Here is an 18,739-nt window from a genome sequence, read left to right as displayed (position 1 = left end):
AATTTCAAAATTCCAGTTATACCCTTTACAAAATCACAAATTGTACTAAATTCTATACTATATAGCAAATACCAAAAGCTACCAAATTTTGTACCATTTAGCACTTTTCGTACACGATTTTTTAAAATGTACTTTCATATCTCAGCTCTATCCGTTCACCTAAACCGAAATTATAGCCAATATAGTTCCATTTAGCACTTTTCCATAAGTACGAATTTTCAGAACTACCTCAATCCTACACTACAACAATAATCTGTTCACGCAAATACAAAATATAGCGAATTTGGTACCATTTAGTACTACTTCCTGCACATTAGTACGATTTTCCAAAGCTACCTCCATATCTCAATTCTATATTCCAACAGTAATCTTAATTCCACATTTCAGGATTCCAGCTCTTCGAATCCAAATCATACTAAACTCACTACCATTTAGGACTTTTCGACCTTTGGTACATCTTTCTTACTCTTCATCAGTGAACCCCATTCCAAATTTCAGGATTCCGGCCCTATTCGTTAACGCATATCCAAATTGTACTAAATTTAGTACCATTTAGTATTTTTCGTATACTTTTAATTCGAATTTCCAAAATCCTTTCTTTTTTACTCTCCATCCATTCGTTCACCCAAACCCAACTTGTACTAAATTTACTACCATTTATTACTTTTCGTACACTTATAGTTCGAATTCCAAAAACCTTTCATTTTTACTCTTCATCAGTGATCCTCATTCCAAATTGCAGGATTCCAGCTCTATCCGTTCACCCAAATCCAAACTGTACTAAATTTAGTACCATTTAGTACTTTTCGTGCACTTATAGTTCAAATTTCTAAAAACCTTTCTTTGTTACTCTCCATCAGTGACCCTCATTACAAATTTCAGGATTCCAGCTCAATCCGTTCACCCAAATCAAAATTGTACCAAATTTAGTACCATTTAGTACTTTTCGTACCCTTGTAATTCGAATTTCCAAAAACCTTTCTTATTTACTCTCCGTCAGTGACCTTCATTCCAAATTTCAGGATTCCAGCTCTATTCGTTCACCCAAACCCAAATTGTACTAAATTTAGTACCATTTAGTACTTTTCGTGCACTTATGGTTCGAATTTCCAAAAACCTTTCATTGTTACTCTTCATCAGTGACCCTCATTCCAAATGTCTGTATTCCAGCTCTATCCGTTCGCCCAAATTTAAATTATACTAAATTTAGTACCATTTAGTACTATTCGTGCACTTAAGTTCGGATTTCCAAAAACCTTTCTTTGTTACACTCCACAAGTTACCCTAATTTCGAATTTCAGGATTCCAGCTCTATCCGTTCACACAAATCCAAATTGTACTAAATTTAGAACCATTTAGTACTTTTCGTACCCTTGTAGTTCGAATTTCCAAAAACCCTTTGGTACATCTTTCTAGCTCTCCATCAGTTACCCTAATTACAAATTTCAGAATTCTAGCTCTTACCGTTTGCCTAATACAAAGGGTACCATATTTAGTACCTTTTAGTACTTTTCGTACACTTCTAGGTCGAATTTCCAAAATCCCAGCCTTATCTCACCCCTACACACCAACAGCAACCTACACCCAAAATTGCAACTTTCTAGCTTCAGCGGTTTCGTCTGGGCGCTGATGAATCAGTCAGTCAGTCACTCACCTCACTACTCTTTTATATATATAGATAAAATGACATTTCATTCATTATAACAATTTAATTCAAAAGAAAAATAAATACATATTTGTATGTGGCCAAAAACGAGCATCCATCCACGACTTTTGGTCGTTACAATACCAAATCTCAAGAGGTTTTTTATGTATACAGGACCTCAGGTGGTGGTCTTTGGTCTATAGGTTCGTATGTAGAAGATCACAATAGGTTATTCATCTGCAGTGGAACTCAAACGACCTATTGTCAATAGTAATATATAGACCGCTTCTAGTCGGATTTTTTATAAATAGAAGACCTTCTATATATAGAAGACAGCTTGAGGTTAAGCGGAGACGTCTTCCGCCTCCTTATGAAAGACCTGAGATACCTTCTATCTATATAAGATATTTATAGGCTTTAGATGACTTCAATAGGTACCAGTTCCATAGAAGAACTCAAGAGTTCTTATTTTTCGCCATTCACCTTTAGTAATATTATTAATTTGAACAAGTAAATAGTCGTTAACTTCGGCCGGGCCGACATTTTTAAACCCTCCACCCTGCAACTGCAGGGAACCTTTACGGGTAATTTCGTCAAATAATGTAACTAAAACGCTCAAAATACCGAAAATCGGGAGGTACCGCTATATGGGGACTATACCAACACATTGGCCTATGTTGACTATTTTTGGTAGGGAAGTTTCGTGATCATTGAGAACCTTAATTGTTAAACTACAGCTAAATCGGTTAAAAATTGAAGCAAAAATCCCAAAATAACAAAAATCTGGGAAAGCCGAAAAGTGAGAATTTTGACAATTTTTTGGTGGAGAAGTCTAGTGACCAATGGGATCCTCAAATGTGAAATAACATATAGATCGGTTAAAAATTGCTTAAGTCTGGAGTATACCTCCATTGGCTTAACTTCATCACTATCCTCTTTTCAGAGACTAATGTTTACAAAAGGAACTGACAGCTTGCAAAATTTACTGATCGCTATCAAGATCGTGATTTCATCCCGGCGAAGGGAATTATCAATTGGCTTTTCAGTTTTTGAAATGATGAATTTTTAGTGAAAACCTGAACTCTTTAAGCATCGAGTATTCTCATGTTAATGAGAATGATGCCCACTTTCTTAGTTGAATCGTGCTGGCAGCTTGCAAATATTTAGTTCTGGTGTTTTTTTGGGAAAGCCGAAAAGTGAGCATCATTCAATGTATACAAAATTTTAGGGTCGGGTTATGTACGTAAAGAGGACACTATCAGCTACCCACTAGGGTTATGACTTTTTGAATTTTTTTCTTAAAAATGATTTCCTGTAGTGATAATGAATGAACGTTTGTATATTAATGCCTAAAATAAAGTTAAATCCGGTTCACTATAAAAAAGGTTCCGCACAAACCACTTTGAAAAAAATTTGTTTGAAAAAATTCTATGGAACGAAAAATATTTTTTTTTTAAATTATTTCCTGTTAAGCCAATGAATGACCTTTTGCCTATTAATGTTTAAAATAACTTTTATTTTTATTTGACTTTGTAAAAAAACAACTTGCATTTGAAAGAGGAAATAAGTTAGAGGATAGCGAAGCCGCCCCACAGTCGATGTGTCTGAGGAGCCTTCCTAAACCAAAGGCGAAACATGCATGTCACACAGTGGTGATTATGTGGGTTCGTATCGTCGGCTTTCCTTTTTCAAAAGCATCTTGGTCAGTAAGCTCGTCTCTAACGAGAAATTAATTAAATAACTTTTATTTTATTTAAATATTAAAAAAGGTCCCGCACAAACCACTTTTAATTTTTGTAATATATGAAATAAAGTTATATATAAGATATGTCATGTGCCCCTATACTTCGATTTCATATATGTAAATATCGACTTACAGTGACTTCAGAAAATTATCCAAAATTCTGAAAAAAAAAACTTTAAAAGCTTTTTCTGCGGAATCTCTTTCTCTCAAATCACTTTTCTAGTTAAGATTTTATGTAATCTTAGCTAAATAGTCATCAAAATATCATACAGGGTACGAGGTTGTAAAAAAGTCATAACCCTACTACCCACTTTTGAAATATTTTCTTGGACTATTTTGTCCTTTGAAACATCTAATCCCCTAAAATTGAAATATAAACCAATCTCGTATTCAACTTGTTAAAAACGTCGAAGCCTTGGCACTCCAGTTCTACTTGTACCGTTGTGCGGCCAGTATGGTTTTGTTTTAAACTGCTCTTAAGGAAAAATGTAATGCTGTCTGCCTAAGAACTCGACCAAGGGCATTCATGGCCAAAGCTGGAGTGGTAAACATTGCACCAAGGTGATGCCCGAGTGCACAACAAATGCAAGTAAATAAATACTGAAATATAAATAATTTCCATTCCACTGTGTCATAAAACATAGTCAAACGATTTGGCGGGCCAATATGTTGACGCTGATTTCGAAGAAAAAAACTCAAGACTAAGACTTTTTACCACTAAAAAAGAATTAACTTGTGATTTCAACTGTGTCAGTTCACATTGTAATGACAAAGACACGCCACGTACTTAGACATTAGACAGCAGTTAGTCCAACTTCTTCTAGGATGATAAAGAATAACACCATTGTCGTCAATGCGTCGTACAGTATTAGCTATTGTCCTTTGGTCCTTTTGTGACAACTGCTTAGCATTGGTAATACTACTAATTATCCTTATGATGTTGAATGCCATAGCTGTGGCATTTTCTAAAATCAATTCAGCTCAACCTTAAAAATATTTGTTGTACTTCGGTTCATTAAAATATTTTTGCTTTTCACTTTGTGCGGCAAAAAAAGAAAATCCATTGAAAACCACCATATTTTTTGCCTCATTATTCAGTGAAAACAGAATAAAAGAAGACGTGGTATTAATGTAGACAAAAAGTATTAATGCGTAACCTAAGTGAACTTGGGTAGAAAATCTCTACAAAATACGTACGTAAGATGACAAAATTATGGTAGGGTGGGTGATATAGGGTGGTTATTCTATACTTAATACTTTGTACACCAATAAATAGTTTAAAGAAAAAAAACTATGTAGCTTGGCAACAACCTGGTTATTGGGAAACTGTATGTGTATTGTTAAGGAAGTGGTTGTTATCATTTTTAACAAAGCTAATGTACATTTATGGGATATTTGGTATTTAAATCATGTTCTTGTAAGAATCAAGGAATTTAATAGTTTGATGTAATTAAAATAGTAATATAGAAAATAAAAAGTTCCAATAAAAAACATAAAAGTATCGAAATCGTCTACGTCATATTACAGTCGAACTTTACTATAACGAACGACTCTAAAACGAAACATTTGATAAAACAACAAGTAAAAAAGTATCAGTCGGCTTTGCCGACAGAGATATACCCTCAGCCTTTGTATTTTGAAACAATTTTTTCCAAAAAACGCATTTATTTAGGGAGTTTTAAAAATTTTGGGTGTTTGAACTGACAAAAATGTTGATTAGGATTTAATATCAAAAGTTTTGCGGAGGAGATACTAAAAAGAATGGATCTCCAGCCACTACATATGGTACCATAGGGGTTTTTTAGAACTTCAGCGATGTTTGCTCAAGAAGTATGAACTTGCCCCTGAAACAACTTTTACCATCGCAATTGAGGCAGCAATGCAAGTTGCTTCAACAAAAATCAAAGTGATTCGAAAGCAGGTCTTAAAGTGAACATGTATCCGAAATTTTGAGTGGGAGGTACCGGATGGAGTGGACAAATATAGTTCATATTTGAACCTGATCTATATCTGGTAGATATATTAGGATGTGTAAAGTATGGACCAATTCGGCCACTCTCTTCAAGAGTTATCGTACGCACAGTTTTTCCGAACATTTTTGAACTTTTGTGGGGGAGGTACCTGAAGGAGTGGACCGATATGGCTTATCTTCGAACTTAAACTATTTTTGGACAAAATATTACTAAGGCCAAACTTTGGACCGAATCGGCAGACCTGTTCGAGAGTTATTTTGCCCTCCAACCTCCTCACACGGTGTCATAGGGGTTTTTTGCAACTTTCAGGCTATTTTCTCAGGAAGTATGGACTTGCCCCTGATGAAACTTATACCGTCGTATGGAGGGCAGTGAATACAAGTTGCTAAAGCAAAAATCAAAGCGATTCGAGAGATGTTCCTAAACTGAACTTTTCCAAAATTTTGTGTGGGAGGTACCCGACGAAGTGGACCGATTGAGTCCATATTAAAACCTGATCTAAGTCTGGTACACTCTCCACGATGGGCAAAGTATGGACCAAATCGGTTACACCCTTCAAGAGTTATCGTGCGTACAAATTTTCCGAACATTTTCGAACTTTTGTGGGGGAGGTACCGGAAGGAGTGGACCGATATAGCTCATCTTCGAACTTAAACTAAGTTTGGACAAAATATTACGAAAGCCAAAATTTGAACCGAATCGGTTCATCCCTTCGAGAGTTATCGTGCGCTCCAGCCAGCCAGACAGACAGACAGACGGACGGACATTGCTCAATCGACTCTAAATTGTCTGAAACACATTTCGTCCAAACATACTTGGGGTCTAAAACCATTATCTCGATGAGGCACATTTTGCCCGTATGAAAGTGTATATACCCTTCATAGCCTAAAGGCTGAGGGTATAAAAATATGAATTCATTAATATACAGGGGCCTAATTATGTGATACGATATGATAGTTGTTTCGAAGCTAGTACTCAAAGTTGGGATTGCAACATTCATTATCGAGTAAAATTATCGAGTTTTTGAATAAATTGCCTATCTTAAACAAACAAAATGAACGAGTTCTTATTGTTATACCCTCCACCGTACTATGGAGGGTATATTAAGTTTGTCATTCCGTTTGTAACACAACGAACTAATCACTTGCGACCCTATAAAGTATATATATTCTTGATCAGGATAAAATTCTAAGACGATACATCCATGTCCATCTATTGTAATCACTCTAGCGTCCGCAATAATTGAGATAGAGTGCTGAAATTTTACACCCTAAGGTCTTTTTTCCATAAGCAGGTCAAGGTCGAAGATGGGCTATATCGGTCCACTCTTTGGTATAGCCCCCATATAACGGTACCTCCCGATTTGAGGTATTTTCACGTTTTTCGCCACATTTGCAGACCGAATTAGCTATAATTTGGCATTTATGGTTCCTGGGGGGCAAACAACATATCTATAAAAAATCATGTATATAGGTCCAAGTTTTGATATAGCCCCCATATAACGGTACCTCTGGATTTGAAGTATTTTGAGTCTTTACGCCACATTTGCAGGACGAATTAGATATTTTAGATTTGGCATTTAGGATACATGTAGGTCAAAAAACATATCTACAAAAAAATATGGATATAGGTCTAAGTTTTGGTATAGCCCTCATATAACGGTTCCTCCCGATTTGAGGTATTTTGGTGTTTTTCGCTACATTTTCAGACCGGATTAAATACAATTTGGCATTTAGGGTCTCTGTAGGTCAAAAAACATATAATCAAAAATTCCACGTCCACGTTTTGGTATAGCCCCCATATAAAGATGATCCAGAATTTTATCCTGATCAAGAATATATATACTTTATAGGGTCGCAAGTGATTAGTTCGTTGTGTTACAAACGGAATGACAAACTTAAAAGTATAAAAAGTAAATAAAAACTTCAAAGTACCTGAAAAATTCTAAGATGATCCATCCATGTGGGTGACGTAGGGGATGGAAGATACCAAGGAGCGGTCCTGACCGGCTTTAACATGGCAAAGCCCAGGATTTATCTTGGTTCCTCTTTCATCTCAAGTGGACACTGACCTCTCCGTGGTGTCACCTGGGGAACTGCCTTTAACACCCGTTAAAGGTAGTGAGCTAACATGTGCCGCGCGTTCTCCCATAAGAACGTTAAAAACTTGGGTTTGGGCGTCGGGTTAGTAACCCTCCTCTAGAAAAAAACAGCCTACTATGAAAAAATGAAAGAAAAGAAAAACAAACCCCTCTAAAGTTGACGAGCCCCGCAAACGTTTTAAGAACCATGATCTGCGAATCTGCACCTGGAATGTTCGCACTCGTTATAGAGAAGGTGCAGTTACGCATTGGCAGATGTACTTGAAAAGTACAGGACCGATATTACTGACATACAGGAAATACGATGGAACGGGAAAGGCGTCACAACAACACCTAAAGGTGACGCACTGTATTATAGCTGTCATGACACAAAGCGTGAGTTTGGTTGCGCATTTGTAGTTGGTCGGAGGTATAAACATCTGGTCTCCACCTTCACCCCAGTGAATGAAAGACTTGCGGCAATTCGCAAAATTCTTCAACATCAGCTTTATTTGCGCCCTGCTCCCACTGAAGACAAGGACGAACAGACCAAAGATATATTTTACGAGCGCCTAGAAGAAACTTATGACCGTTGCCCTGCCTATGACATTAAAATTATACTAGGCGATTTTAATGCCAAAATTGGAAAGGAGAATATCGTTGGCCCAACAGTCGGGAAATTCAGTCTCCACAGTGAAACATCTGACAATGGTATGATGCGGATAGACTTTGCAGCTGCAAGAAACATGGTAGTTAGCAGTACCAGATTTAAGCATCTCGATATTCATAAGGGCACCTGGTTGTCGCCAGATCAAAGAACAAGAAATCAAATTGATCATGTTGTGATAGATGGAAGACATGCATCAAGCGTGTTGGATGTACGATCGTTCCGAGGTGCAAACGTAGACTCGGACCACTACCTTGTTGCAGCAAAGGTACGTACCAGATTTAACGTAGCAAACAAAGTGCGAACAGACACAACACGGAAGTTGGACATCGGTAAGCTACAATCATAACAGATAACCACAGCATATTCTACTCAACTGGCCCAACTGCTTAATCAAAGCACTCCCCGTCCCGATAACATATCAGTAGTGCGTTTCTCTAACTAACTTCTTGAGTTGCCGACAAAAATCGGTAAAATTAAAACGCAAAATTATGGATGAAAAGTTCAAATAAAAGTTGACAACACGCTTGATATCGGTAGAACAGCTTTTATTCGTCGCTGACTTACCGAAAAACATCGATAATTACCGAAATTATAAGTATTTTAATTTTACCGACAATTGTCGGTAACTCAAAAAATGAGTTAGAGAATCGATCTACAGGACAATGGCAAAACATTGCCCACTCCATGCAAACAGCCGCAAAATCCATACTTGTATACCAGAGACCTCCACCAAGGAATCCATGGTATGACCAGGAGTGTCGTGCTGCTACCGAAGAGACAAATGCGGCATATAGGGCTACTTTTCAATCAGTAGCAACGCGTAGCGCACGAGAGAGATATCGGGAGAAAAGGAGAGAGGAGAAACGTCTTTTCCGGAGGAAAACGAGAGAGATGGGAAAGTGGGAGTGTGAACAAATCGAGATGTATAGGAGACAGAATGAAGTCCGAAAATTCTACCAAAGGTGTGAAACATCATACTGATGGCTTTGGAACTGGCACATCCTCCTGTAAAGACCAGCAAGATAATCTGGTAACTGATATAGATAGTGTGTTAAGGATATGGAAAGATCATTTTTCCAAACTGTTGGTATCCAATAGTAGCGAAGTCGACGAAGATACCACAGATCCAATCCCAGAAGATGGTATTGAATGTTTACCACCCGGCCAAGATGAGGTAAAGACAGCAATAAACAGGCTGAAGAATAATAAGGCAGCAGGAGCTGAGCATAAGTTTTCTTTTCTGGCATAAGTTTTCTTCCTATCGCCTACAAGATAGTGTCAGGGATATTGTGCGAACGACTAAAGCCCATGGTCAACGAAATAATTGGACCATACCAATGCGGCTTTAGACCTGGTAAGTCCACCATTGACCAGATATTTACCCTGCGGCAAATCCTGGAGAAGACCCAAGGGCTGCAGATCGAAACCTACCACCTTTTTGTCGATTATAAAGCAGCCTTCGACAGCCCTCTACGTTCAAAGGTATTCCAAGCAATGTCTGAATTTGGTATCCCCGCAATGCTCATTTGGCTTTGTAAAATTACTCTAACTGACACAAGATCTTCAGTTAAAATAAGAAAGAACCTTTCCTAAGAGTTTTGTACCAAAGAGGTTTTAGGCAAGGAGACAGTCTTTCGTGTGATCTCTTCAACATCCTGCTAGAAAAGGTTGTACGAGAGACAAACGTCAAAAGAAGTGGCACAATCTAAACCAATAGCCACATGTTACTTACTTATGCTGATGATATAGACATCATGGGACGATCAGTAAAAGAAGTAAACGATACCTTTATGAAGGTCGAAGGAGAATCTGCTGAAGTGGGTCTGGCGGTAAACGGCGAGAAGACCAAGCTGATGGTGTCGACGCGCAATGCATCCATTGAGATCGGACCAACTGTTGAAGGTGGTTCCTATAATTTTGAGGTAGTAAAATACTAAAATACAACAGATGCAACTTTGGCTTAAGTAAGCACTTCGATAACAAAGCCACAACTCGTCAAACCAAAAATAACGCTTTACAAAACACTGATACTAGACCTGCTGATGTATGGTTCCGAAGCAAGCAGATAAGGCAGTGCTTGGCGTGTTTGAGAGAAAAATTCTTCGAAAGATCTACGGACCGATCTGCGTTGACGGTGAATATCGACGTCGTATGAACCACGAGCTGTATCTGCTATACAACGACATCAATATAGTTAAACGTATCGAGATGCAGCGATTAAGTTGGCTAGGCCATATCATAAGAATGAGCGATGATGAACCCGCTAAAAAGGCGTATAAATACGGACCGCTTGGCGGTGCACGCAGAATTGACAGTCCAAGGAATAGATGGCGCAAACAAATGGAGGAAGAGATGACAAAGCGCGGTATTCCAAAAAGCGAAGCACTAAACAGAGACAATTGGAGATCTTTTCTTAGTTCGATCTATGGAACACATGTTTATGTTTCCTCTTCAGCCATTCACCTTATTATTTCGTTGACAACGTGTTCGGGGTACTTCATGAAGTTTCTCAGATATATGATATTTAATACGTGTAGCCTTGGTAAATTCATTTCCGAATATAATTACACGCTTATTATAATGCTGATTTCTATTGACTTCAAAGTCTCTACCTTTAATAATGTATCTTATGTATACCTGCGTTATATTTTTCTAATGATGTAATTGCTAAAATGAAAACCTCTAATGATTCCGCAGACATAGTGATTAGCAAATATGATATTAAGTATGTATTAGTGTCCCTTCGCGGTACGTACCACTGCAACTTCCGCTTTGCCTATTGCGACACTGTGTATTACATTGAAAACGAAACCTAAGAAGTTAAAACTACTAGATATAGATCAGGTTAAAATATGGATATATTTGTCCACTCCATCCGATACCTCCCACACAAAATTTTGGATAAGTTCACTTTAAGACCTTCTATCGAATCACTATGATTTTTGTTGAAGCAACTTGCGTTCGCTGCCTCAATTGCGTTGGTAAACATTTTTTCAGGGGCAAGTCCATACTTCTTGAGCAAACATCCCGAAGGGTGTAAAAACCCCCTATGGCACCATATGTAGTGGCTGGACATGCACTTGCATAATGTTCAATGTAGATCCATTCCTTTTAGTATCTCCTCCGCAAAACTTTTGATCTGTAATCCCAATGAACATTTTTGTCGGTTCAAATGCCCGAAATTTTTAAAACCCCCTAAATACATACGTATTTTGGGAAAAAATTGTTTCAATATACACTTTTTTACTTGTTATGATAAACATAGCTTTATTTTAACAATTTCACTTCATTCAGTGATATATTTGGTCGAATTGTATTTTTATACCCTCCACCATAGTATGGAGGGTATATTAAGTTTGTCATGTATTTTTATACCCTCCACCATAGTATGGAGGGTATATTAAGTTTGTCATTCCGTTTGTAACACATCGAACTAATCATTTCCGACCCTATAAAGTATATATATTCTTGATCAGGATAAAATTCTAAGACGATCTAGCCATGTCCGTCTGTCCGTCCGTCCGTTGTAATCACTCTAGCGTCCGCAATAATTGAGATAGAGTGCTGACATTTTGCACCCGATCGTCTTTTTTCCATAGGCAGGTCAAGTTCGAAGATGGACTATATCGGTCCACTCTTTGGTATAGCCCCCATATAACAATACCTCCGGATTTGAGGTATTTTAACGTTCTTCGCCACATCCGCAGACCGAATTAGCTATAATTTGGCACTTAGGGTTCCTGGAGGCCAAGAAACATATCTACAGAAAATATGGATATAGGTCCAAGTTTTGGTATAGCCCTCATATAACGGTTCCTCCCGATTTGAGGTATTTTGACGTTCTTCGCCACATTTGCAGACCGAATTAGCTATAATTTGGCAATTAGGGTTCCTGGGGGGCAAACAATATATCTGCAAAAATTATGTATATAGGTCCAAGTTTTGGTATAGCCCCCATATAACGGTACCACCCGATTTGAGGTATTTTCACGTTCTTCGCCACATTTGCGGACCGAATTAGCTATAATTTGGCATTTAGGGTTCCTGAAGGCTAAGAAACATATCTACAAAAAATTATGTATATAGGTCCAAGTTTTGATATAGCCCCCATATAACGGTACCTCCCGATTTGAGGTATTTTGAGTTTTTACGCCACATTTGCAGACCGAATTAGCTATAATTTGGCACTTAGGGTTCCTGGAGGTCAATAAACATATCTATAAAATAGTATGTATGTAGGTCCAAGTTTTGGTATAGCCCCCATATAACGGTACCTCCCGATTTCAGGTATTTTCACGTTTTTCGCCACATTTGCAGACCGAATTATCTATAATTTGGCATTTAGGGTTCCTGGGGGGCAAACAACATATCTGCAAAAAATTATGTATATAGGTCCAAGTTTTGATATAGCCCCCATATAACGGTACCTCCCGATTTGAGGTATTTTGAGTTTTTACACTACATTTGCACACCGAATTAGATATAATTTGGCATTTAGGATACATGGAGGTCAAAAAACATATCTACAAAAAAATATGGATATCGGTTCCTCCCGATTTGAGGTATTTTGGTGTTTTTCGCTACATTTTCAGACCGGTTTAAATACAATTTGGCATTTAGGGTCTCTGTAGGTCAAAAAAACATATAATCAAAAATTCACGTCCACGTTTTGGTATAGCCCCCATATAAAGATACCGCCCGTTTTCAGGTACTTTGAAGTTTTTATTTAATTGTTATACCCTCCACCATAGTATGGAGGGTATATTAAGTTTGTCATTCCGTTTGTAACACATCGAATTAATCATTTGCGACCCTATAAAGTATATATATTCTTGATCAGGATAAAATTCTAAGACGATCCATCCATGTCCGTCTGTTGTAATCACTTTAGCGTCCGCAATAATTGAGAGAAAATTTTGCACCGGAGTGTCTTTATACCCAGGTCAGGCAATGAGGCGCCCGTGTGCGCTCATTTAACATTGCTCTCTCCACACACACAATTCAACCCATTGAAAAAGCATGCACTCACACAAAGACGCCCCGTAAAGTATGCAACAGAAAAGTATGGTGCCTGACGCTGCTTTATACCAATGTCGTGCTTTGATATTGTTAAAGTTATGAAGTTTTTCGGCAATTCACACACACACGACCCGAACGCTACGAAAGAGCACACAAATGTTTTTGTTTTGCAGCATGCGTGCATACAACGTTACTAACACACTGTCAAAAGATGCAAATATTGAGAACTTTGTGTGCCCTCTTCTTGGTCGGCTGTGCTTTATACCCTCCACTATATGGATGGTAGAATTAAATTTGTCATTCCGTTTGTAACACATCGAAATATTCGTCGGAGACCCTACAAAGTATTATTGATCAGCATAAAATTATATTTCGATTTAACCCTGTCCGTCCGTCTGTCTGTTGAAATCAAGATACAGCTCGCAATTTTAAAGATAAAGAGTCAAAATTTGGTACAGAAGTTTTTCTTACTTGCAGGATGGTTGGTATTGAAAATGGGATATATCGGTCCACGTTTTGATATAGCCCCCATAGAACGGTACCTCCCGATGTTCGGTATTTTTAAGGTTTTAGCTTCATCATCCTACCAAAATGGCTGAAATTTGGTACGTAGTCTTCTTTAGGGGTATAAAACTTTCCCCCAGAATTTTGTAGGTACCGGTCCACACCTTCATATAGCCCCCACAGAACGGTACCTCCCGATTTTCGGTATTTTGAAGGTTTTAGCTTCATTATCCTGCCAAAATTGCTGAAATTTGGTACGTAGTCTTCTTTAGGGGTATAAAACTTTCCCCCAGAATTTTGTCGGTATCGCTCCACACCTTCATATAGCCCCCATAGAACGGTACCTCCCGATTTTCGGTATTTTTAAGGTTTTTGCTTCATTATCCTACCAAAATGGCTGAAATTTGGTACGTAGTCTTCTTTAGGGGTATAAAACTTTCCCCCAGAATTTTGTCGATATCGCTCCACACCTTCATATAACCCCCATAGAACGGTACCTCCCGATTTTCGGTATTTTTAAGGTTTTAGCTTCATCATCCTACCAAAATGGCTGAAATTTGGTACGTAGTCTTCTTTAGGGGTATAAAACTTTCCCCCAGAATTTTGTAGGTATCGGTCCACACCTTCATATAGCCCCCACAGAACGGTACCTCCCGATTTTCGGTATTTTGAAGGTTTTAGCTTCATTATCCTGCCAAAATTGCTGAAATTTGGTACGTAGTCTTCATTAGGGGTATAAAACTTTCTCCCAGAATTTTGTCGGTATCGCTCCACACCTTCATATAGCCCCCATAGAACGGTACCTCCCGATTTTCGGTATTTTGAAGGTTTTAGCTTCATTATCCTACCAAAATGGCTGAAATTTGGTACGTAGTCTTCTTTAGAGGTATAAAACTTTCCCCCAGAATTTTGTCGGTATCGGTCCACACCTTCATATAGCCCCCATAGAACGGTACCTCCCGAATTTCGGTATTTTGAAGGTTGTGGCCTCAATATTCCACCGAAATGGCTGAAATTTGCTATTTAGACTTCGTTGGGGGTACTCACACTTCCCCTTTAAATTTGTCGGTATAGGTCCACGCCTTCATATAGCCCCCATAAAAGGGTACCTCCCGATTTTTCGTATTTTGAAGCTTGTTCTTCAATATTCCACCAAAAGGGCTGAAATTTGGTATTTAGTCTTCAAAGCACTGATGGGCAGAAATGCTCTGCCTCACACACAAAAGTGTAAAAAATACATGAGTCTCTCGCAATTTGCCCATCAGTGCTTCAAAGTGATATAAAACTGTTCGCCAGAAATATGTCTGTACAGGTACACGCTTTCATATTGCTCCATTTCTGACTAAAATTCGTCGGTATATGTCCACATTTCGATATAGCCCCCATAGAACGGTACGCCCCGATTTTCGTAATACTGAAGATTGTGACGTCAATATCCAACCGAAATGGCTGAAATTCGTTATTTCGTCTTCCAAGAGTTATAAAATATTCCAGAAGAGTATTAACAGTATAGGTCCACGTGTTCCTATATCCCCATACAAGCGTACTTCTTGATTTTCGGTATTTTTTAAGTTTTAGCCGCATTCTCTTACCGAAATATAGGAAATTTGGTATTTAGTCTTCTTTGAGTCTAAAAACTTTCCGTCAGAAATTTGTCGGTATAGATCGACGTTTTGAAATAGCCCCCATAGAATGATGCCCCACATTGTTTTACCGGAATTGCTGAAATTTAGTATTAAGTCTTCTTCATACACGAAAGGAAACTAATTATTCCATTTTACTTCAATACAACTTGTGGTGGAGGGTATAACAAGTTCGGCCCGGTCGAACTTAACGCCGTTCTTACTTGTTTAATCCTTATAACGCACTTTTAAGGTTTTTCCTTGTGTTTTACAACAATTTTATGGTAAGTTTTTTTTTTCTCGGTTTTGTTTTGTGTTCAACTAAAAGATCTTTATCTATTCTAATTTGGTAAGGAAAAAAGTTTATTTTAATTTAGAGGGCTTAGTCTTTTTGGGCTTTGTTATTATAGTGGAATAATGTAAAATCGTTTTTTGTTTTTCTTTTTTTTTCAGGGAATTAGTGGGCGAATGCTTTCATTTGGAGTTTTCTCTAAAATAAAATTTAGACAAAAAAGAAGTAAATCTGATTTAGCATTTGTGGCTAATTAAATTTACTTTAAGGTTTTCAATCAATTCCAAGTATTACCTGAAAATGTCATCCGGATGTTTTCTTTTCCACAACTTCGATACTGTATGCAATCTTTCCAATATATTCCAGAGGGTAGCCTTCATAAAATAGGAATACAAATTTATACGAAGAGGAAAAGTAATTGGAAATTACTTTTGCCAACATTTCCTGACTCTCATCAAGAACGAAATTGTCAACAATAAGATATCCCTGAAATCCATCAGATAATTATAAATCGTAGATATTCTTCAGATAGTCCTTACACTGTATGGGCATGTATGGTTAAGATTGCTATATTGAGCCGCAATTTTCAGCATTACATTCAAATAAATATTCGAATTCTTTTTCTTCAAAAGGCTACACAGGTTTTCAGTTATATTAAATAAAAATGGTCTATAAATTTGAACATCATTGCGGGCGTAAAGGGCCACATTAATCTGTAAATATTAGTATCAATATAAATTAGAATAATAATATACACGAACTTACTGTAATATTTTTCAAAATTCCTTTGATAAGTGCTTTTGCAGATGCAACGGTTTTGTATCGATTAACAGGTCTTAAACGACAACTAAAATTGATAATATATTTGGAAATTGGCTCACATTCCATATTGGTAAATTTCAAATGCGTTTCTGTCCAGCAATACTAATTATTAAAAAAAAAAAAAATAATTTCGATTATATACAACTATATGTAAATGCAATAAAAACATAGGTACATTTACATTTATAAAACAGAACAATAAAATTAACGGAATTTGTAAGCGAAACATTTTTCACGAATTTAAGTAACGAACTGTTGAAATTGACACTCTGAACTTGGAATATAAAATAAATTCCTTCAAATAATATCAAAAAATAATTGAATAATAATTACAATATAATTTTATTTTAATTAAAATTTATTACTTCTACAATGATTATACTTTAATGCTAATGGCCATTGTGATACTGTCTAGAATTTGATACAATCAAATATATAAGTAATGGAAATAATGATCTTAGACTATCTATAATTATAAAAGAGTTCAGTAATGATGACTCACTGACTCACTGATTCACTGACTGACTGACTGACTGACTGATAATCAACGCCCAGACTAAACGGCTAAAGCTAGAATCTTGAAATTTTGGGTGAGGGTCACTCTTGGTCCGAAGGTGTCAGATAAGGCTGGATTTTTGGAAATTCGAACTAGAACTGTACTAAAAGTACTAAAAGGTACTAAATATGGTACCCTTTGTATTAGGCAAACGCGAAGAGCTAGAATTCTGAAATTTGGAATGAGGTTCACTGATGGTGAGTTAGAAAGGTGTACCAAATGGTTTTTGGAAATTCGAACTATAAGTGTACGAAAAGTACTAAAAGTTACTAAATTTAGTACTATTTGGTATTACGTGAACGGATAGAGCTAAAATCTTGAAATTTGGAATGCAAATCAAGGTTAGGAAGATGAGTTGATACAAGGAGGTGGTTTTGAAAATGTGCATTCATGTGTACGAATAGTACTAAATGGTACTAAATTTGGTACAATTTGAATTAGGGCGAACCGATAAAGTTGGAATTCTGAAATTTGTGAATTACTATTACTGTTGGAGTGTAGGTTAGAGATATGGAGGTAGTTTTCGAAGTTCGTACATATGGGTACGAAAGGTACTAAATAGTACCAAATAAGGTGCAATTTGGATTTGGGGGAACGGATGGAGCTGGAATCCTGAAATTTAGAATTAGGATTACTGTCGGGGTGTAGGATAGAAGTATTTTGGAAATTCGTACTTTTGGGTACGAAAAGTACTAAATGGTACCAAATTTGGTACAATATGAATTTAAGTGATCGGATAGAGCTGGAATAGTGAAATTTGGAATTAAGATTACTATTGGAGTGTGGGATTGGGATACTTTTGGAAATTCGTACTTATGGCAACGAAAAATACTAAATGGTACCAAATTTTGTACAGTTTGGATTTGGGTGATCAGATACATTTGGAATCCTGAAATTCGAAAGTAAGATTACTTTTGGAGTGTTGGATAGAAATAGGTTTGGAAATTCGGACTTATGGGAACAAAAAGTACTAAATGGTACTAAATTTGGTACAATTTGGAATACGGTGATCTGATGCAGCTGTAATTCTGAAATTTGGAATTAAGATTACTGTTCGCGTGTAGGATTGAGGTAGTTGTGGATATTGGTACTCTTGGGTACGAATAGTACTAAATAGTACCAAATTTGGTACAATTTGGATTTGGGTGAACGGATATAGCTGAAATTCCGAGATTTGGAATAAGGAGTACTATTGGAGTGTGGATAGATAAAGTTTTGGAAATTTTTAGTTATGGGTAGGAAAAGTACTAAATAGTACTAAATTTGGTAAAATTTAGATTTCTATGATGGGATACATTTGGAATCGTGAAATTCGGAATTAAAATTGTTGTTGGAGTGTTGATAGAGGTAGGTTTGGAAATTCGTACTTTGGATACGAATAGTACTAAATGGTACCAAATTTGGATTTGAGTTATCGGATGTATCTGGAATTTTGAAATTCGGAATTAAGCTTATTGTTTGAACATAGCACTGAGGTAGTTTTGAAAATTTGTACTTATGTGTACGAAAAGTACTAAATGGTACCAAATCTGGTACAATTTGGATTTGGGTGAACGGTGAACTGGAATCCAGAGATTCGGAATAAGGATTACTGTTGGTGTGTAGTATTGATGAAGTTTTTGAAATTTTTAGTTTTATGGGTACGAAAAGTACTAAATGGTACCAAATTTTAATTTATGTGATCGGATACATTTGGAATCCTGAAATTCGGAATTACGATTACTGATGGAGTGTTGAAAGAGGATGGTTCGGAAGTACGTACTTTGGATACGAAAAGTACTAAATGGTATCAAATTTGGTACAATTTGGATT

Source organism: Musca autumnalis, unplaced genomic scaffold (genome assembly GCF_047663935.1).
Source record: "Musca autumnalis isolate F117 unplaced genomic scaffold, ASM4766393v1 scaffold_5, whole genome shotgun sequence".
Classification (NCBI taxonomy): domain Eukaryota; kingdom Metazoa; phylum Arthropoda; class Insecta; order Diptera; family Muscidae; genus Musca; species Musca autumnalis.
Note: the sequence above shows the minus strand (reverse complement) of the source record.